Here is a 22,599-nt window from a genome sequence, read left to right on the forward strand (position 1 = left end):
GAGTAATCCTAGAATATTATTAGAAGGGCTGGAATGGCCAGCCATGAATGTTTCTGACTGCTCCTGCCAGGAAAGGTATCCTCCTGATGTTACAGAGATGACTCAAACCAATGTCCCAAGATTACATTCTTGATAATGCTAACAAGATCCTCCTATGGTCTCACACCAGTAGAGAAAAATGAAACTCAAATATAAATGATATTCTGGGTATTCTGGCTTTGGAAAAAACCCCAAGATAGTAGATAGTGTTTTAAAACCTTTTCTTTAAACAATTTTTCAATGAAATAACACACCTAATCATGGCTGGATGGAGTCATCACAGCTTGCGCAATGAACCTGTGTTTTAGACGGCACCGGGGCTGTGTGAGGCAGAGCAGGAAGTGTGAGCCTGTGCCCTCCGCTTTCAGGGGCTGGTGTGAATGCAGCTACCAAAAGCTACAGGCCCAAGGACATTCATCTACTACATACAAGTGCAACTAACTGCAATAGCAAAATTAAAATGATTTATAACAGACTAAAATGAAAAGTATTTAAATGTCCCAATGCAGAGGATGGGCTACGTGAATGACAGACATGCTCTTGTGCTTCTCCAAGGGTGTTTATCAGCCATCGTAGGGAAATAAGCTGAGGCTTCAGTGGTGAGTAAAGTGGAAGTGCACAGTACTCCAAACAATGATCACCAGCGTTCCAAATGCCTGCAAAACAGAAACCACGGTAAGTGCTAATCATAGTTGTATCAAAATTATTTTTCTCTTAAATGTCAGGATGCAAAGGTGACTTTAAAAAGGAATCCAAACAGACTACACTTCTCCCCAGTAGAGAGGTTCTGTAAAGTTGCTATGTGAGCAGAGTTAATACTGGGAATCCCTCCAGGAGAACTGAGACCACATCGGGTACGTATGCCACATCAGGTAGGTACTCAGAACGCCTACTAGATAAACACACAGGGAGATTAATAAAGAGGACGAGGTGGGAGAAGAGTGCTGAGCTGAGAACACGTAGAAGTGGGGGGGACCCTCATCCTTATTTTAATCTTTTAAGAATTTCATACAAGAGTACACAGCGTTTATATCAGTTTACCCATTCCTGTCCCTCCTCCAGCCCCTCTCGTTTTACCTCTTGAGCTTATGAACTTAAGGTGCTGTGTGTGTGTGTGTGTGTGTGTGTGTGTGTGTGTGTGTGTGTGTGTGTGTGTGTGTGCGCACGCAACCTACAGAGTCCAGTAAGTGTTACCTATATGTGCATGTGTTTAGGGCTGATCATTAGCGTTAGGAAATCTATCAGGAAGTCCAGGGGACCATCTTCTATAAGAGCCCAAACTTGGTGATATTAGTCACTACTGTGAGAAACGGGGTGAGGCCTATAACAATAGGCCAGTTCTGTGTGGCCAGGAAAGTTCTAGCAGTTAAGAGCCCACAGGAAATAAAAGTCATTCCCTCCTCTCTTGACTTCCCTATCCTATAAAAACCCCTACATGCCTTCAAGCATAATTTGAAACAAAATCACCCTGAAGGGCGAAGTGTGACTCCTTCTGACAAACGTGTCCCTCTGTCATTTTGCAAGCTGTTGGTCAGATAAATGTTGGGGGAAGTGAGCAGGCTACAGTTCAGCAGGCACACCTTCATTTTTCTCTTTATATTCAGAAGATAAAAGCTATAGAAAGCTCAAAATCTTTCAGCCAGGACTAACCCCACTCCCCATATTTGGTAATATCTGATGATACTGACCTGTCACAACTACGGATTGAAAGTCTAAAGATGAGGCTCAACAGCCTGTAGGACATACAAGAGCTCCCTTCCCCATCCCCCGCAACAGAAATATCTACCCTGAAGGGCCAGCGATGCCTAGGGAGAGAAACCCTGGTGTGAGTAGTTGTGTGGAAATTGGGAGAAGGAGAACTCTTGAGACCTTTAGTGTGAATAGAGTGCTTAAACTCATCCACGGCGATAGAGAAGGACAGAAGGTAGAAGGGTCACTATTTCTTGACCTAACACATTGGAAGGGAGCAGCCAGGATGTGTGATAGTGATGTACGGAGGAGCAAATGCCCCTTGCACTCCTCTTTGGATCCCTGGAAGCAGAGTTTTACCCCCGCCCCCTCCCACCCACACATACCCACTTTGTGCCCACAGACCTCCAATCTCACATGCAGGCTATGGTACCCACTCACTACATCTGTAGGTGACAGGGAGGGGTTTCCTTAGCCCACAGGCCATTGGAGAAAGTGTTCTCGCATCTTACTCCCTGCCACACAGGAACGTGTACCTGTCACATCATTTTTGCTGCTAAACAAAGACATTACAAAACCACTTGTTTAGAAAGAGGCTGTGTACTTCGCTTCAGGTCGACTGTGCTATTTTCAGATTGGCCTGAATACATGTCTTCAGCAAGTTACTTCAGGGAAGGAATAATTGATCAATTTCAAGCTACCAGGAATAGATTTTAACTCCACTCCTTTGCAAGATTGGCAGAGAGCACACAGCCCAGGCAAGGCAGGGGACTATAAGTGGACACATACCAGATTGTTGCGTCAATAAATTCCTTGTGGAGAGTTTCTTCTCTGAAGGGTTCATTTAAGCACACTCTGTCTCCATATATGATTAGTGGGTCCGCATAAGCCATAATAGTGTGGCTCAGTCTATGAACGGAGTCCATTTGGGAGACTAGGGTAGCTTCTCCCTCATAGAGAATGAAATGGTTGCCAGAGGGTCTGCTTTGGTTTTAAAAAATAAATGCTCAAAAAAGAAAATAAATGGAGTTGGCCAGGCATGATGGTATTATTATTAGTGGTCTGCGCCTGGAATCCCAACTCTTTGGAGGCTGAGGCAAAGGGGTCACCACAAGTTCGAGGCCAATGTGGTCTACAAAGCAGGACCCCCTTTTCAAAAACTCCCACCACCTCCACCACCCCTGGTGCTGCCACCGCAGCTACCACCTCCATTATCTCCACCTCCTCCACCAACACCGCCAGCCACCGCAACCTCCACCATGACAGCTGCAGCCGCTACCACTGCCCTTGCTGCTGCCATGGCCACTACTACCAGAACCACGAAACTATTATGAACACTCAAAAAGATTGTTCATTACCACCTCTTCAAACTGGGCGCGAAGGGCAACAGGAGTCGAACACGGCATATGCCAATGTTGTATGTATTTAAATTGAGATTCTGCGTATAAGAGAAAGCATGCAGCATCTGTGTTAAAAGAAAAAAACCAGTATTCACGATTTTTTCCTCCTTTCTTTTGACTCTGCCCCTTACATGGTTGTCCCCTTCCTATTTTCATGTGCCTATGGGACAAATATAATTTTTTTCTGAGTGTGGTTTATACTGCCTCTTATGGTGATCTCTAGTTCTATCCATTTTCTTGCTCACAAATGACTCATAATTCTTCATGGCTGTAGAAACTCAAATATATATATATACATATATACACACATATATATTTACATTTATATGTGTATATATATGTAAATGATACATGGTTCAAGGTCCCCATTAAAAATTATTTTCAATGAAAACTATTTTTGTAATTTCAATTGTGTGATATTCCCAGTTGCTTATAATCTAAAGATAGATAATTTTGTGGTTTTCAGCACTTTCCTACTATGAACAGTGACTTAATGGTAATGTTTTAGAAAGTTATTATTTTGGCCATGTATGAACATATGCAAAGGTTAATTTCCTAGAGTGATATCCAAGGACACACACAGTTCTTTTTTGAAGCATCTTACCAGACTGCCCTCACAAAGCCTGTCACAATTTCCACCCCATAGATCATCACTGAGGCATTATAGAAACCCCTTTTATAGAATTAAATAAGTTTAAACAATATTTTATTGACGCATTTTCTTCAGTGCTGCCTTGTTGTATGATGTAAGGCCCTTTTCACTTTGAGAGAACTGTTTTGAACTGGAAGAGATGTGCTTATTAATGCTGTAGTTTGAGAACTCTGTTCTACAAGCTGTTGGTTGCAATGAGACCTCTTTTATAAGGACTTCAAGGTTCTGCTACCCAGCCACCCAGTCCTCTACTGTTGCTGCTGCAGTTACAATGGGGCCTTTCTACGCTGCTCCAAAACGCTGCATTGTACACATAGATGGTTGGCAGAGGGTCAACCTGCCTGTCAATGTGATGGGTTTCTTCACAGCTCCTGATGCTTGTATTTTTATGACCTTCCCAAGGACATATAGTATTTTTCTTTTATTATGAAATATTTCAAGAATATATAAAGTAGATTAATACAAATCTTCCATTAACAAGATTTAAATTTTATTTTGTCAAAACATAAGTTATCTATACTGCCGTGCACAATTGTGTGTGCCTGTGTGCGTCTGTTGGCTGTACATTTTGAAACTAAGTCTAGACATCATGCCATTTCTTCCATAAATTTCAATGGAATGTAGATGTTTTATGCACATGTAAAGCAGGAAATAGGGATTATAGAACATGTTATAATAAATATAAATATATAATTTACATATAATATGATAAAAAGTAAAAATAATATAAATATAAAAATAAATTTAAAAAAACACACCCAGATCAGGAGAATGTAGGGTAGCCAATCCCCAGTTGGGGTAAGGGGAGGATGCCCATTCCCACAAAGGAAAAGTTGAAAAGTGGTCGCTAGAACCTGGCACGTTTACTTGTGCTTTCTTGACTCCTGATCTGAAGTGTAACCTGAAATACTCAGTGGCGTCCAACCTCTATGTGTCAAAGGAGTTCAAAGGGCATAAGTACTGCTAGAGGTGTGACTTTCAATCCCTCTATCTCAATAAATTAAAGTGTAAATAGAACAAAATCCTGCAAAACTATAACCTACCTGGCATTTGGGAAGTATCTCAAATATTAGAGAATTGCACAATGCTCGCTATTTGAATGCTCACAGAAGAACAACTGAGGTGGACTGATGTCATGCCTACAAAAGGGACAACAACCTCAAACCCACTGATATTATATGCACCTTGTTCTTAGAAAACTAGAAATCATGAAAGAACAATATCTAGGAACATCCACATGTATCTCAAATTTAAGTAATGTACTTAAAAATAATATACAGTTCAAGAAAGAATTCACAGATTAAAGAACAAATAATAACTGAGAAAACAGGCAAGAGAAAAAGATAGTGTTAGGAGAACATGTAAAAGGAAGTGGACAGCCATGATGCACCTGTAAGGAGAAGGGAAGAGCTCAAATTAATATTTCTGCATCAACATTAAACAGGCAGCAAAGAGTTAGTGTGCAGCAGCCAGACAGAGGTCAGGAACAGATCATAAGAATCAATAAGGTTGGAATCGGAAAAAGCAGAGAAAAATGAATGAAACCAAAAGTTGTTTCACAAGAAGGATGACCAAAATGTGGATGCTTCACTCCTTCTTAAAAAGGGGAACAAAAATATCCATAGGAGGGGATAGGGAGGCAAAGTTTAGAGCAGAGACTGAAGGAACGGCCATTCAGAGCCTGCCCCACATGTGGCCCATACATATACAGCCACCAAACTAGATAAGATGGATGAAGCAAAGAAGTGCAGGCTGACAGGAATTGGATGTAGATCTCTCCTAAGAGACACAGCCAGAACACGTCAAGTACAGAGGTGAATGCTAGTAGCAAATCACTGAACTGAGAATGGGACCCCATTGGAGGAATTAAAGGAAGGATTGTAAGAGCTGAAGGAGCTTGCAACCCCATAAGAACAACAATGCCAATGAACCAGAGCTTCCAGGGTCTAAACTTGTATACCCAAAGACTATACATGGACTGACCCATGGCTCCAACTGCATATGTAGCAAAGGATGGCCTTGTTGGGCACCAATTGAAGGAGAAGTCCTTAGTCTTCCCAAGGTTGGACCCCCTCCCCAGTCTAGGCGATTGTCAGTTGGGGGGGTAAGGGAGGTGGATGGGGTGGGGAACACCCTTATAGAAGGGGATGGGGAGAGGTTGGGGGCTTATGGACAGGAAACCGGGAAAGGGAATAACATTTGAAATGTAAATAAGAAATACCCACTAAAAAAAATGAAAAAAAGAAAACTGTCTAGCCAGACCAGAGAATCAAGGAAAAGGATAGCATATCACTAATAAAACTAAGGAGAGTGGGTGTACACTTGTAAGACTAACATTTTGGAGGCTGGGAGTCAAGGACATAAGTTCAAGGACAGCATAGGTGACAATGTGAACCACTCAAAACACCAGAAAATAGAGGGAAAGGGAAGGAGAGAACGGAAAGGGGAGGAAGAGGGGGGGAGGAGGGAGAGGAGGAAGGAGGGAAGGGGGAGGATGAATAAGAATAAGAATTCTAGGCCAATTTGTCTGTGCCAGCCAGTTGAGGAAAATTTTTGACTTAAATTCCATAAAATTATCATCTTGCAAAGAAGACTTTATGAATACACCCAAATTTGCTTCATATGGTCGGTATTCTGATGCCCAGACTAAAGAAAGACATTGAAAAAATACAAAGGAGCCCTAAGGAGCATGAGCAAAACAATTATACATTGAATTCTAGCAAACCTAATCCAGCAAAAGGGGTTACATTTCAATACAATGGGTTTAACTAAAAAAGATGCAAGTTCGTTTTAATATTAAAAAAAAATCAATACATTGAGTAACGTAGTAGGATTGCAGTATGCCAGAAGAATATGCAAAAATATAAACTGCCTTTTTATAGCAATGAATCTTTGGAGGGGAAGTCTGTTGGGTGTGGCATAGACCATTTAGATGATCTCAAAGTCCCTCTGCACAGATGTTGATCAGTTCTAACAATGCAAGAAGAGAACCCAGGATATCGACTGGCTGGACCACCGAGTACTCCCAGGAACTAGACCACTAACCAAGGAGTGTACCAGGAGGGATCCATGACTCCAGATACATATGTAACAGACATCAATGGGAGGGGAAGCCCTTTGTCCTGTGGAGGCTTGATGCTCTAGAGTAGAGGGGTGCTAGAGCAGTGGGGTAGGAGAGGTTGGGTGGCTGGGGGAGCACCCTCATAGAGTCAAAGGGAAATGGGGAGAGGGCAGATGTGGGATGGGGGTTTGTGGAGGGGTAACTGGGAAGTGGGATATCATTTGAGATGTAAACAAATGGCATGGTTAATAAAAAAAGAAAGGAAGGAAGGGAAGGAGGGAGGGAGAGAAGGAAGGAGGAAGGAAGGAAGGAAGGAAGGAAGGAAGGAAGGAAGGAAGGAAGAAGAGACTCTTGACAGTAGAGAAGTCCACTGTGATCAGAATTAGTGTTACTCAGGTAGTAGGGGAGAGGGAATCCTCATCCCCTGATATGACACCCTCAAAAACACAATAGCAATGATTTTTGTTCATGGGAAAAGGACAGAAATATTCAGTTGAGAGAATGCTTTACTTTTTACTTTAACTATTGTTATAAAAGGCTGAAAAACATTTAGACTAAAGGAGAGTAAAGAACTCCAAAGGCTCCAGGCGTAGGGCTGGTAAGAGACTGCTGCAAAGGACTTCATTGTTACAGTGCAAAACCGGACCGTGGATGTAGATCAATGCTGTACAGTGCAGATGCGAAGGGCCTGGTGCTATAACTCCACTGTGGTCACGCAAGAGACTATCGGTGAGACTCGGGAAGGATGAAGAAACAAGGGGTGAAGTAAAGGAGGGGGTGAGGCATGGGCATACGACTCTCAAGTGCTTCACATACACAAAAAGTCACACGTGCATTTTCCTGAACCAATCTTCAAAGAGTATTCGGGGATTCTGACATGCCATTTCACCTTTGAAATCATGGGAGAAGCTGCCCTTCATTTATACAACCTAGACCTGCCTTCCTGCTTATCTACTGGTGCAGCATTGATGAAAGTTAGTTTCCCCGTCTTGGTGATGTCCTCCCTGTTAATGACAGGGGTTTTCTGGGTTCAGTGCCAACAACCCATCTGAGGAAGAGTGAAGAGGCCGCTTGGAACTGTAAGAGTGCGTGACTTGGCTTTAGTTTGTCATTTGAGCTCTTAATATCCATGAGTCTGTCTATTTGAAAAGGAGGACGACGAACTAGAGAAAAGTGCTCCTCTCACGGGGCTGCTGTGAGAGTCACACTAAGATTCATTCTTGCATGACATTAGGAAATTATAAAAACGATGCCATTATCAGTTCACACCAATGCTCTGCTCCAAAGCCCTGTAGCCCCACCCCTAAGTCCTTGTCGTGGCTTTAGTGTCTCATTGGGAGTAGCCTGTCGCTGTCTGGTCTTTCGCCTGTTACTGCCTTCCATTTCATAGACACATCAACCACCAGTCTACCCAGCTCCATCCTTAGTCTGGGCCACCCTTAGTTCCCACACACGGGGCTTCTGCCCATTTCCACTGTGGTTTTATATATAAATGTAATCACTGAGGCTTCTCCTAAAAGACCACATCCAAAGAGTCTCACCCATGGAATCCCCCTACTTTACAATATTACCATTAGCCTATGTACTAAATGCTTTCTAAGAAGCCTCTTGACATCGCCAGCAAATATTCCCACTGCTCCTGAAAAGACACTGAATCAAATTGTGTTTGGGGGCCAGCAAGATGCCTCAGTGGGTAAAGGCAGTTGACAGATCTGAGTTTGATTTCCATGACCCTCAAGAGGAGAAGCTCCCCGCCCCCCAATCAATTGTCCTGTCGCCTCTGCCTGTAAAACATGGCAGTGTGTACCCCTGCCCTGCCACATGTACAGAATTAAAATAAAACGAGAAAAAAAATTGTAAAATGTCTTTTCATTTTAGGTTGTTAACAACAGTCTTTGGGATTACCACAGATTAATTATTTAACAAATGACCCAGTCAGGCTTGAAATCACTTGAGTCCTGTTTCTAGAGGAAGAATGTTGATAAGAGGTACACATTTCAGAGACAGAGACCTATTGGGATATTTGATCATTTCCTTCCCAGTGATCCCACACAGTTCTTGATACAGGTCATGCCCCTCCCCCACTCCCACCCCCATATATTGTTTTGTCTTTTTTTCCCTTCCTATACCTAAGCTCCAGATGTGTGGCAGCTGTTCTTTCACTTGTAAATAAACTAAGAGCCTCCTATTTCAGACTCAGCCTCCTCTAGTCTCAGGAAGGGGGATACATCCTGAAAACTCGGCAATTATATCTGATAGGCAGTGACACAGGCAGCTCGCCTCTGTCAACACCCCTGCTGACAAATGACAATCAAGATTCCACCGCTGCCTGGGACGTGGGCCATTTGGGACCTTCCAAGTCATATCTCGAGATAAGACTCATCCTGGTTTTCATTATCGAAGAAGGAGTTTCTTGTCTTTATTAACAGCGACCCTAACGTAACCCCATCAGAACTGCAGGCTGTCATATCTGATGCACAAATACTGCCTTCTGTCTGAGAGTCAGCCATGAAATCAGGACTATATCGTGGATTTTATGATTGCAGATAAGACCCCACTCAGTACTAAAAATGTAGTTATTAAGTTTTCTTTGACTTTTAACATGGAGGCCCCACCAGAATGCCTACATAGATCTTTCCATTCTGGGCCAACAATAATGTTGCCCTGGGATCTATACCTTGGACATCCCTCATCCCAGGCTATCTTCTGTAGTTTCTGGCATTGAGTTTTTGGGGGTGAAAGGGTTTTGTATTACGGAGTCTCCTTCTAAATAATTTCTCGTTTATTGCTGTCTAGTTGTGTTTGTGCCTTAAGCATACCTTAATTATTTTTGTATAATGGGTACCTGGTTCACACCAATAAATAGAAGCTACCAAGAATTTTTGATTTTTCCCAATTGAGTGTTGTCTGGCAACAGTTTTCAGGATATTTTGAAAGGCTGGCATCAAGGAGGCTCACATCTGCCCAGGCCTGAGGCCTGTCTTAACTATTCTGCTATCAAAGGTGTGATGTGTTATACCCACACCACAGAAACTGTGTACTGTTCACTTGAAAAGAAACCCTGAATTGTTCTGTTCTCCCTCAGAAGACTTAAAGTAAGTGCTTGATTTGACCTAAGAGTGATATATGATTCCCATTTCCAGTTTATAGAGCATGGATGTTCAACTAGTAAAGTCCATTTAAAACAAAATCATAAAATCTTCAAAATCTTAAACATTTGGCTCCCAAGCTTTTCTGATGAGAGATAACTGGCAGGCACCACCACTCTCTCATGTATTTATAAAAGACAACATGTTCATCTTTCTCACAAACAAAAGTATTCAGACTTTCCCTCACGGGTGTCTTACCAAACCTCAGACATGTCCTTTTAGTCATAATTTATTGTTGAAAGTCGAGCATTATTTTCTTCCTGCCTTTCCTTCCCTCCAACCCCTCCCATTGGTATTGGATAACTAATTGAGTGTTTTCCCAGGCAGACCCTGTCTCCCCCTCTCAATATTCTTCAGCCACCTACAGTTCTCTGACTAGGGCTGGAGCCCTGCAAACTTCCCCTTCCACATTAGCACGTCCCTGATGCTGTTAGTGTTCAGGTCTCGTTTTGGCAGCCATGTTGATGAGACTTCATAAGTTCAGTCGTCCTTCAGAAATTTGGAGGAGACACAATCTCACAGACAACTTCATGTTCCTTGACTCCTACTACACAAATCTCTTGTTCTCTGAAGATTTTAAAAACATATTTTTATATTTTGAGAATATAATATGAGTTTATCATGGTTCCCCCCTCCTCAGATGTTCCCATATCCCCCCTTATCAATCCCCCAGCTCCATATACCGACAGAGACTTGGTATTATTTATGAAAGCTTAACCCTTGTAGCTTAGGCTTGCTCCCAGCTAGCTTGTACAACATAATTAGCCCTTTCTATTCTAGCCCACATTTTCAACATGGCCTCTTACTTCTTGATCAGTTCCTGTTCAACCAACTTCCTCTGTATCTGGCTAGCAAGTCCTCCTGCCTCTCAATTCTTCCCACAGTTCCTAGCTCTGCCTGGATGTCCTGCCTTTTTCCTCCTGGCCTGCAATAGGCCATCAGCCTTTTAGTAAACCGATCATAAAGTGACAGAAAAGAATGTTTAAAAAATATGATCCTGGGGTTGGGCTGAGCAATTAAAATAGCAATACTGAGGTCCAGATAGCACTCCACTAGTATAGAAATCAACATTTGAACAATACAAAGACAACCTTTACACAGTGCACAAAACAATTATCCCAAAAACCTCTCCCCTACTTTGATCTCTTTCAAAGTCATGGCCTTCTTTTCCTTAACTATTGTTTTATATGTGTGTGTGTGTGTGTGTGTGTGTGTGTGTGTATATATATATATATAAATATATATATATATAATATATGTATATATATTATTCTATATATTATATATGTAATATATATACATATATATACAATATAGGATATATATATACACACAATATACACCCATAAATATGAAATGTTGAGTTTGTAAAATGTTACTAGGATATATATGTTCTTAGGGCTGACCATCTGATATTACATAACCAATTGGTGTCCTGTTACCTGGGAAAGACTACTTATCTAGCTTGCAGCATTCCTTAGTTTCCTGTAGTTCTTTGTCTAAGCCTGTTGCCTCATACACTTTCTCCCATTCACTTTATCATGTTTTATTGGTGTTGACTTTGCTCAACTCATATTTAGGTAGATATTCTGTTGAAACATTACAGGTATAGTGTTTGACATTTATAGGAAACGCAATTTCACAGCAAGCTCCCAGATCTCAAAGGAGATCTTACAATTTTCTGCCCCTTATCCAAAATGATCCCTGAGCTTAGGCATGGGGGTTGTAGATGTGTCACCTGGAAATGAATTCCACAACTTTGCACTTTGATTGGCTGTGGTGTTCTGTAATGGTTTCTATCTGTTGCAAAGACATGTTTCCTTTGTAAGAGGTGAGAACTATACTTATCTGTGGGCATATAGATCAATATTTACAATGTAGTTAAGGATCATGTTGGTTTAATAAAGTGGTGGTTGTGGGTTCTCCTACAAGATCCATTATTTCACTCGCTCTGGGTAGTTGGCTAGGTTTCTTTCTTTCTTTTTTTTTTTTCATGTGTCTTTTTTTTTTATTAACTTGAGTATTTCTTATATACATTTCGAGTGTTATTCCCTTTCCCGGTATCCGGGCAAACATCCCCCTCCCCCCTCCCCTTCCTTATGGGTGTTCCCCTCCCGACCCTCCCCCCATTGCCACCCTCCCCCCACCAGTCTAGTTCACTGGGGGTTCAGTCTTAGCAGGACCCAGGGCTTCCCCTTCCACTGGTGCTCTTACTAGGATATTCATTGCTACCTATGAGGTCAGAGTCCAGGGTCAGTCCATGTATAGTCTTTAGGTAGTGGCTTAGTCCCTGGAAGCTCTGGTTGCTTAGCATTGTTGTACATATGGGGTCTCGAGCCCCTTCAAGATCTTCCAGTTCTTTCTCTGATTCCTTCAACGGGGGTCCTATTCTCAGTTCAGTGGTTTGCTGCTGGCATTCGCCTCTGTATTTGCTGTATTCTGGCTGTGTCTCTCAGGAGCGATCTACATCCGGCTCCTGTCGGTCTGCACTTCTTTGCTTCATCCATCTTGTCTAATTGGGTTGCTGTATATGTATGGGCCACATGTGGGGCAGGCTCTGAATGGGTGTTCCTTCAGTCTCTGTTTTAATCTTTGCCTCTCTCTTCCCTGCCAAGGGTATTCTTGTCCCCTTTTAAAGAAGGAGTGAAGCATTCACATTTTGATCATCCGTCTTGAGTTTCATTTGTTCTAGGCATCTAGGGTAATTCAAGAATTTGGGCTAATAGCCACTTATCAATGAGTGCATACCATGTATGTCTTTCTGTGATTGGGTTAGCTCACTCAGTATGATGTTTTCCAGTTCCAACCATTTGCCTACGAATTTCATAAACTCGTTGTTTTTGATAGCTGAGTAATATTCCATTGTGTAGATGTACCACATTTTCTGTATCCATTCCTCTGTTGAAGGGCATCTGGGTTCTTTCCAGCTTCTGGCTATTATAAATAAGGCTGCAATGAACATAGTGGAGCACGTGTCTTTCTTATATGTTGGGGCATCTTTTGGGTATATGCCCAAGAGAGGTATAGCTGGATCCTCAGGCAGTTCAATGTCCAATTTTCTGAGGATCCTCCAGACTGATTTCCAGAATGGTTGTACCAGTTTGCAATCCCACCAACAATGGAGGAGTGTTCCTCTTTCTCCACATCCTCGCCAGCATCTGTTGTCCCCTGAGTTTTTGATCATAGCCATTCTCACTGGTGTGAGGTGAAATCTCAGGGTTGCTTTGATTTGCATTTCCCTTATGACTAAAGATGTTGAACATTTCTTTAGGTGTTTCTCAGCCATTCGGCATTCCTCAGCTGTGAATTCTTTGTTTAGCTCTGAACCCCATTTTTTAATAGGGTTATTTGTTTCCCTGCGGTCTAACTTCTTGAGTTCTTTGTATATTTTGGATATAAGGCCTCTATCTGTTGTAGGATTGGTAAAGATCTTTTCCCAATCTGTTGGTTGCTGTTTTGTCCTAACCACAGTGTCCTTTGCCTTACAGAAGCTTTGCAGTTTTATGAGATCCCATTTGTCGATTCTTGATCTTAGAGCGTAAGCCATAGGTGTTTTGTTTAGGAAATTTTTTCCAGTGCCCATGTGTTCCAGATGCTTCCCTAGTTTTTCTTCTATTAGTTTGAGTGTGTCTGGTTTGATGTGGAGGTCCTTGATCCACTTGGACTTAAGCTTTGTACAGGGTGATAAGCATGGATCGATCTGCATTCTTCTACATGTTGACCTCCAGTTGAACCAGCACCATTTGCTGAAAATGCTATCTTTTTTCCAGTGGATGGTTTTGGCTCCTTTGTCAAAAATCAAGTGCCCATAGGTGTGCGGGTTCATTTCTGGGTCTTCAATTCTATTCCATTGGTCTATCTGTCTGTCTCTGTACCAATACCATGCAGTTTTTATCACTATTGCTCTGTAATACTGCTTGAGTTCAGGGATAGTGATTCCCCCTGAAGTCCTTTTATTGTTGAGGATAGTTTTAGCTATCCTGGGTTTTTTGTTATTCCAGATGAATTTGCAAATTGTTCTGTCTACCTCTTTGAAGAATTGGATTGGTATTTTGATGGGGATTGCATTGAATCTGTAGATTGCTTTTGGTAAAATGGCCATTTTTACTATATTAATCCTGCCAATCCATGAGCATGGGAGATCTTTCCATCTTCTGAGGTCTTCTTCAATTTCCTTCTTCAGTGTCTTGAAGTTCTTATTGTACAGATCTTTTACTTGCTTTGTTAAAGTCACACCGAGGTACTTTATATTATTTGGGTCTATTATGAAGGGTGTCGTTTCCCTAATTTCTTTCTCGGCTTGTTTCTCTTTTGTATAGAGGAAGGCAACTGATTTATTTGAGTTAATTTTATACCCAGCCACTTTGCTGAAGTTGTCTATCAGCTTTAGTAGTTCTCTGGTGGAACTTTTGGGATCACTTAAATATACTATCATATCATCTGCAAATAGTGATATTTTGACTTCTTCTTTTCCGATCTGTATCCCCTTGATCTCCTTTTGTTGTCTGATTGCTCTGGCTAGAACTTCAAGAACTATATTGAATAAGTAGGGAGAGAGTGGGCAGCCTTGTCTAGTCCCTGATTTTAGTGGGATTGCTTCAAGTTTCTCTCCATTTAGTTTAATGTTAGCAACTGGTTTGCTGTATATGGCTTTTACTATGTTCAGGTATGGGCCTTGAATTCCTATTCTTTCCAGGACTTTTATCATGAAGGGGTGTTGAATTTTGTCAAATGCTTTCTCAGCGTCTAATGAAATGATCATGTGGTTTTGTTCTTTCAGTTTGTTTATATAATTGATCACGTTGATGGTTTTCCATATATTAATCCATCCCTGCATGTCTGGGATGAAGCCTACTTGGTCATGGTGGATGATTGTTTTGATGTGCTCTTGGATTAGGTTTGCCAGAATTTTGTTGAGTATTTTTATTTTATTATTAACTTGAGTATTTCTTATATACATTTCGAGTGTTATTCCCTTTCCCGGTTTCCGGGCAAACATCCCCCTCCCCCCTCCCCTTCCTTATGGGTGTTCCCCTCCCAACCCTCCCCCCATTGCCGCCCTCCCCCCATAGACTAGTTCACTGGGGGTTCAGTCTTAGCAGGACCCAGGGCTTCCCCTTCCACTGGTGCTCTTACTAGGATATTCATTGCTACCTATGGGGTCAGAGTCCAGGGTCAGTCCATGTATAGTCTTTAGGTAGTGGCTTAGTCCCTGGAAGCTCTGGTTGCTTGGCATTGTTGTACTTTTGGGGTCTCGAGCCCCTTCAAGCTCTTCCAGTTCTTTCTCTGATTCCTTCAATAGGGGACCTATTCTCAGTTCAGTGGTTTGCTGCTGGCATTCGCCTCTGTATTTGCTGTATTCTGGCTGTGTCTCTCAGGAGCGATCTACATCCGGCTCCTGTCGGTCTGCACTTCTTTGCTTCATCCATCTTGTCTAATTCGGTGGCTGTATATGTATGGGCCACATGTGGGGCAGGCTCTGAATGGGTGTTCCTTCAGTCTCTGTTTTAATCTTTGCCTCTCTATTCCCTGCCAAGGGTATTCTTTTTCCTCATCTAAAGAAGGAGTGAAGCATTCACATTTTGATCATCCGTCTTGAGTTTCGTTTGTTCTAGGGATCTAGGGTAATTCAAGCATTTGGGCTAATAGCCACTTATCAATGAGTGCATACCATGTATGTCTTTCTGTGATTGGGTTAGCTCACTCAGGATGATATTTTCCAGTTCTAACCATTTGCCTACGAATTTCATAAACTCGTTGTTTTTGATAGCTGAGTAATATTCCATTGTGTAGATGTACCACATTTTCTGTATCCATTCCTCTGTTGAAGGGCATCTGGGTTCTTTCCATTTTCTGGCTATTATAAATAAGGCTGCGATGAACATAGTGGAGCACGTGTCTTTTTTATATGTTGAGGCATCTTTTGGGTATATGCCCAAGAGAGGTATAGCTGGATCCTCAGGCAGTACAATGTCCAATTTTCTGAGGAACCTCCAGACTGATTTCCAGAATGGTTTTACCAGTCTGCAATCCCACCAACAATGGAGGAGTGTTCCTCTTTCTCCACATCCTCGCCAGCATCTGCTGTCACCTGAGTTTTTGATCTTAGCCATTCTCACTGGTGTGAGGTGAAATCTCAGGGTTGTTTTGATTTGCATTTCCCTTATGACTAAAGATGTTGAACATTTCTTTAGGTGTTTCTCAGCCATTCGGCATTCCTCAGCTGTGAATTCTTTGTTTAGCTCTGAACCCCATTTTTTAATAGGGTTATTTGTTTCCCTGCGGTCTAACTTCTTGAGTTCTTTGTATATTTTGGATATAAGGCCTCTATCTGTTGTAGGATTGGTAAAGATCTTTTCCCAATCTGTTGGTTGCCGTTTTGTCCTAACCACAGTGTCCTTTGCCTTACAGAAGCTTTGCAGTTTTATGAGATCCCATTTGTCGATTCTTGATCTTAGAGCATAAGCCATTGGTGTTTTGTTCAGGAAATTATTTCCAGTGCCCATGTGTTCCAGATGCTTCCCTAGTTTTTCTTCTATTAGTTTGAGTGTGTCTGGTTTGATGTGGAGGTCCTTGATCCACTTGGACTTAAGCTTTGTACAGGGTGATAAGCATGGATCGATCTGCATTCTTCTACATGTTGCCCTCCAGTTGAACCAGCACCATTTGCTGAAAATGCTATCTTTTTTCCATTGGATGGTTTTGGCTCCTTTGTCAAAAATCAAGTGACCATAGGTGTGTGGGTTCATTTCTGGGTCTTCAATTCTATTCCATTGGTCTATCTGTCTGTCTCTGTACCAATACCATGCAGTTTTTGTCACTATTGCTCTGTAATACTGCTTGAGTTCAGGGATAGTGATTCCCCCTGAAGTCCTCTTATTGTTGAGGATAGCTTTAGCTATCCTGGGTTTTTTGTTATTCCAGATGAATTTGCAAATTGTTCTGTCTACCTCTTTGAAGAATTGGATTGGTATTTTGATGGGGATTGCATTGAATCTGTAGATTGCTTTTGGTAAAATGGCCATTTTTACTATATTAATCCTGCCAATCCATGAGCATGGGAGATCTTTCCATCTTCTGAGGTCTTCTTCAATTTCTTTCCTCAGTGTCTTGAAGTTCTTATTGTACAGATCTTTTACTTGCTTGGTTAAAATCACACCGAGGTACTTTATATTATTTGGGTCTATTATGAAGGGTGTCGTTTCCCTAATTTCTTTCTCGGCTTGTTTCTCTTTTGTATAGAGGAAGGCAACTGATTTATTTGAGTTAATTTTATACCCAGACACTTTGCTGAAGTTGTTTATCAGCTTTAGTAGTTCTCTGGTGGAACTTTTGGGATCACTTAAATATACTATTATGTCATCTGCAAATAGTGATATTTTGACCTCTTCTTTTCCGATCTGTATCCCTTTGATCTCCTTTTGTTGTCTGATTGCTCTGGCTAGAACTTCAAGAACTATATTGAATAAGTAGGGAGAGAGTGGGCAGCCTTGTCTAGTCCCTGATTTTAGTGGGATTGCTTCAAGTTTCTCTCCATTTAGTTTAATGTTAGCAACTGGTTTGCTGTATATGGCTTTTACTATGTTTAGGTATGGGCCTTGAATTCCTATTCTTTCCAGGACTTTTATCATGAAGGGGTGTTGAATTTTGTCAAATGCTTTCTCAGCATCTAATGAAATGATCATGTGGTTCTGTTCTTTCAGTTTGTTTATATAATGGATCACGTTGATGGTTTTCCGTATATTAAACCATCCCTGCATGCCTGGGATGAAGCCTACTTGATCATGATGGATGATTGTTTTGATGTGCTCTTGAATTCGGTTTGCCAGAATTTTATTGAGTATTTTTGCGTCGATATTCATAAGGGAAATTGGTCTGAAGTTCTCTTTCTTTGTTGGGTCTTTGTGTGGTTTAGGTATAAGAGTAATTGTGGCTTCGTAGAAGGAATTCGGTAGGGCTCCATCTGTTTCAATTTTGTGGAATAGTTTGGATAATATTGGTATGAGGTCTTCTATGAAGGTTTGATAGAATTCTGCACTAAACCCGTCTGGACCTGGGCTCTTTTTGGTTGGGAGACCTTTAATGACTGCTTCTATTTCCTTAGGAGTTATGGGGTTGTTTAACTGGTTTATCTGTTCCTGATTTAACTTCGATACCTGGTATCTGTCTAGGAAATTGTCCATTTCCTGAAGATTTTCAAATTTTGTTGAATATAGGTTTTTATAGTAAGATCTGATGATTTTTTGTATTTCCTCCGAATCTGTAGTTATGTCTCCCTTTTCATTTCTGATTTTGTTAATTTGGACACACTCTCTGTGTCCTCTCGTTAGTCTGGCTAAGGGTTTATCTATCTTGTTGATTTTCTCAAAGAACCAACTTTTGGTTCTGTTGATTCTTTCTATGGTCCTTTTTGTTTCTACTTGGTTGATTTCAGCTCTGAGTTTGATTCTTTCCTGCCTTCTACTCCTCCTGGGTGTATTTGCTTCTTTTTGTTCTAGAGCTTTTAGGTGTGCTGTCAAGCTGCTGACATATGCTCTTTCCTGTTTCTTTCTGCAGGCACTCAGCGCTATGAGTTTTCCTCTTAGCACAGCTTTCATTGTGTCCCATAAGTTTGAGTATGTTGTATCTTCATTTTCATTAAATTCTAAAAAGTTTTTAATTTCTTTCTTTATTTCTTCCTTGACCAGGTTATCATTGAGTAGAGCATTGTTCAATTTCCAAGTATATGTGGGCATTCTTCCTTGATTGTTATTGAAGACCAGTTTTAGGCCGTGGTGGTCGGATAGCACGCATGGGATTATTTCTATCTTTCTGTACCTGTTGAGGCCCGTTTTTTGACCAATTATATGGTCAATTTTGGAGAAAGTACCATGAGGAGCTGAGAAGAAGGTATATCCTTTTGCTTTAGGATAGAATGTTCTATAAATATCCGTTAAGTCCATTTGGCTCATGACTTCTCTTAGTCTGTCTACATCTCTGTTTAATTTTTGTTTCCATGATCTGTCCATTGATGAGAGTGGGGTGTTGAAATCTCCCACTATTATTGTGTGAGGTGCAATGTGTGTTTTGAGCTTTAGTAAGGTTTCTTTTACATATGTAGGTGCCCTTGTATTTGGGGCATAGATATTTAGGATTGAGAGTTCATCTTGATGGATTTTTCCTTTGATGAATATGAAGTGTCCTTCCTTATCTTTTTTGATGACTTTTAGTTGAAAATTGATTTTATTTGATATTAGAATGGCTACTCCAGCTTGCTTCTTCTGACCATTTGCTTGGAAAATTGTTTTCCAGCCTTTCACTCTGAGGTAATGTCTGTCTTTGTCTCTGAGGTTTGTTTCCTGTAGGCAGCAGAATGCAGGGTCCTCGTTGCGTATCCAGTTTGTTAATCTGTGTCTTTTTATTGGGGAGTTGAGGCCATTGATGTTGAGAGATATTAAGGAATAGTGATTATTGCTTCTCGTTATATTCATATTTGGATGTGAGGTTATGTTTGTGTGCTTTCATTCTCTTTCTTTTGTTGCCAAGACGATTAGTTTCTTGCTTCTTCTAGGGTATAGCTTGCCTCCTTATGTTGGGCTTTACCATTTATTATCCTTTGTAGTGCTGGATTTGTAGAAAGATATTGTGTAAATTTGGTTTTGTCATGGAATATCTTGGTTTCTCCATCTATGTTAATTGAGAGTTTTGCAGGATACAGTAACCTGGGCTGGCATTTGTGTTCTCTTAGGGTCTGTATGACATCAGTCCAGGATCTTCTGGCCTTCATAGTTTCTGGCGAGAAGTCTGGTGTGATTCTGATAGGTCTGCCTTTATATGTTACTTGACCTTTTTCCCTTACTGCTTTTAATATTCTTTCTTTATTTTGTGCGTTTGGTGTTTTGACTATTATGTGACGGGAGGTGTTTCTTTTCTGGTCCAATCTATTTGGAGTTCTTTAGGCTTCTTGTATGCCTATGGGTATCTCTTTTTTTAGGTTAGGGAAGTTTTCTTCTATGATTTTGTTGAAGATATTTACTGGTCCTTTGAGCTGGGAGTCTTCACTCTCTTCTATGTTGGCTAGGTTTCTTGTACCAGGCATGATTTCCCTCTTGGTCTTCAGTCCAATTAGAGAGATTTTGTGGTTACTGTGATCTGTCTTTGAAATTATGGAGCCCTTAGGATCACTAGGCCATGCTAGTGTTGTTTTCGGTTTCTAAGTATATCATATCTGTGTAGGATTCCCTCCTTTTAGAAGCTTGCATAGTACCTTCTGGTACCACAAAAGCTAGTCCTCAGGGAGGAGGCACTCTGATTAGTCCAGCCCAGGGCTTCTGAGTCCTGTGTTCACAGTACATGGGGACTTATCTTCCATCTCTGGAGGGCAAACAAGGGCAATAGCAAAAGCCTATAATGTTTTGGGAGTCTCTTGGACAACCCTGACTAACAATTCAAAAGAGGACTTCTTATGCCTGATATTGGGGTCTTTGACAGATGGTCTGAGGCACTTGGGAGGAAGCACTGTCAGCCAAAGTGGTAAAATATTTAAACTACACATATATGTTTATATACTGAATGACATGTATTATTGGCATGTTTAGGAAGATAGTTAATAGTGTGACTCCTTAAATTTTCAGATGTCCTTACTGTCATTTTGCTCTCATTCTATATTTTTATCCCTTCTTCCTCCTTATGGTCCCCTGATATCCCAGTTTCTCCATTTTCCTCTTCAGGTCAGTACTATCCTGCTATTCCCCTCTCTGTTGGTCATCCCACCCCTCCCCTGCAATGGTAACTTCTTACTTTCCTGGCTTCTGAGGTTACTCCAGGTTACGTGCTCATGTCTATAGATTTGAAACTAGGATGTTGTATTTGTCTTTCTGGGTCCTGGTTACCTCACTCAATATGACCTTTTCTAGTTCCACCCATTCATCTCTTGGACAACCTCAGATCTGTCTTGCTGGATATGCTAGGAATACAAGGCTTTGATTGCTTTTTGTATGAGTTAGTTCCCTGGTTTGTGTATGTGATGAGCAACCTTGAGTAAAGTAATTAATATCTTTATCTGAGCTACTGTTTGCTGCAATATGGTAGATTCTCAGTCTCAGTGCTATTCCCACCCCATGTAAGGCAAAGAATGACACCAGCTCCTCCACATCTGCCTGTGGGACCTGGGCTTAGAAAACTGGCAACTTGCTGTACTCTGACTACTGTTATTTTCCTGAGACATAAATTCTTTTATTTCTGACACAGGAGACTTGTGTCAACATGCCAACAAAAAACACGACACACAAAGACTTCTCATAGTTCTTAGCAACTGTGAGAATGACATTTTAAAAATATGTATTGATTTATTTATGTATGTGGTATAAGTATGATGTACATGTGAGTACAGGTGTCTGCCAAAACCAGAAGAGGGCATTAGATTAGATTCCTTAGAGCTGGAGTCACACCGTGTAACATGGTTGTGAGCTACCTAAAATGGGTGCTTGGAAACTGAACTCACATCTTTAAGTACTAAAAAATAGAATTTTAATATGATTTAAACTTACAGTCCTTTGTTTCTGTGGGAAACAGTCTAAGATCATAGAAAGATAAAAGAGATTTCTTATATACATTATAGAAACATCAAAGTCAAAATGGCAGATTTTTGTCTTTGAAAGGAAGAGTGTGTAGAAACTTTCTAAATGTGAATCCATTTTCCCCAGGTTGGAGAAAAGGCACTTCTGGGTTTTGGATTATTTAATAATCATACAAATGAGCTGAAGTGTATGTCAGTATGAGGGTACAGAAGGAATGGGAGCATGAATTGCTTCTGGCTTTCTGAGACTTCCCAGGAACTCAAGAAACTGGGGAGTCAGGTAGGGGCTAGCCTGATGAATCAGCAGTTGAGAGTGAGTACTGATCTTGCAGAAGACCTGAATTTGGTTCCCAACACCCATCCTAGATGGCTCATAGTTCATGACCACCCTTAACTCCAGCTCCGGGAGGTCCAACACCATTTCCTGGCCTCCTGTATACATGTGGACACATCCACACTCAGATACACATGCACATATGATGAAAAAGAAAAAATATAATCGTAAAAATATAAACAGAAATCTGAAGTGTTGAGTACACACATTTCTTTCTCTTAAATACACATGGAGGATTTCTGCTTAAAACTGACAGCCGAGTTCCTACTATGCTTCTGTCATGCTTTGGATGTAAAATGTTCCCTAATAGTTCATGTGTTTGAACACCTTGTCCACAACTGAGGAGATTTGGAAACCTTAGGGACGTAGGGTCTAGCTGCCAGATGTAGGACAGTCTTTCCAGTCCTGTGCTCAGCTTTCTGGTTGACAGCAATGGTGTATGACAAATAGAAATTCCTTGAAACCATAAGCCAAACATTTCCTTCCTCCCTAAAGTTACTTCTGTGAGGTGTTTTGTTACATCTATAAGAGAAGTAAATAACCACTTTCCCTCCAACTGATAATACAAGAAACCCAGACAAAACCAGTCAGTGATCTCCAACAGCAGAGGGGAGACCACACCCAAGCTGTGAGAATAGAAAGGAAGCAAACCAGTGAGGCCAATGCTGGAACTACCTGGTTTTCTGCCTTAAAGAATTAACTAGACTGCAGAATGGGA

The 22,599-nt window shown here is 41.1% G+C and overlaps 1 long non-coding RNA gene across 2 annotated transcripts in view; it reads right to left on the bottom strand.

The window, feature by feature from the left end:
* Positions 1–481: 481 nt before the first annotated feature.
* The window catches only part of LOC102555989 (uncharacterized), a 42,325-nt gene continuing 20,207 nt past the window's right edge, over positions 482–22,599 (bottom strand). For both annotated transcript variants that reach the window (XR_005499630.2, XR_350993.5), the window contains exon 3: positions 482–695. This is a non-coding gene — a long non-coding RNA (uncharacterized LOC102555989). The remainder of the gene's footprint in view (positions 696–22,599) is intronic.

Source organism: Rattus norvegicus, chromosome 1 (assembly GCF_036323735.1).
Source record: "Rattus norvegicus strain BN/NHsdMcwi chromosome 1, GRCr8, whole genome shotgun sequence".
Taxonomy (NCBI): Eukaryota; Metazoa; Chordata; class Mammalia; order Rodentia; family Muridae; genus Rattus; species Rattus norvegicus.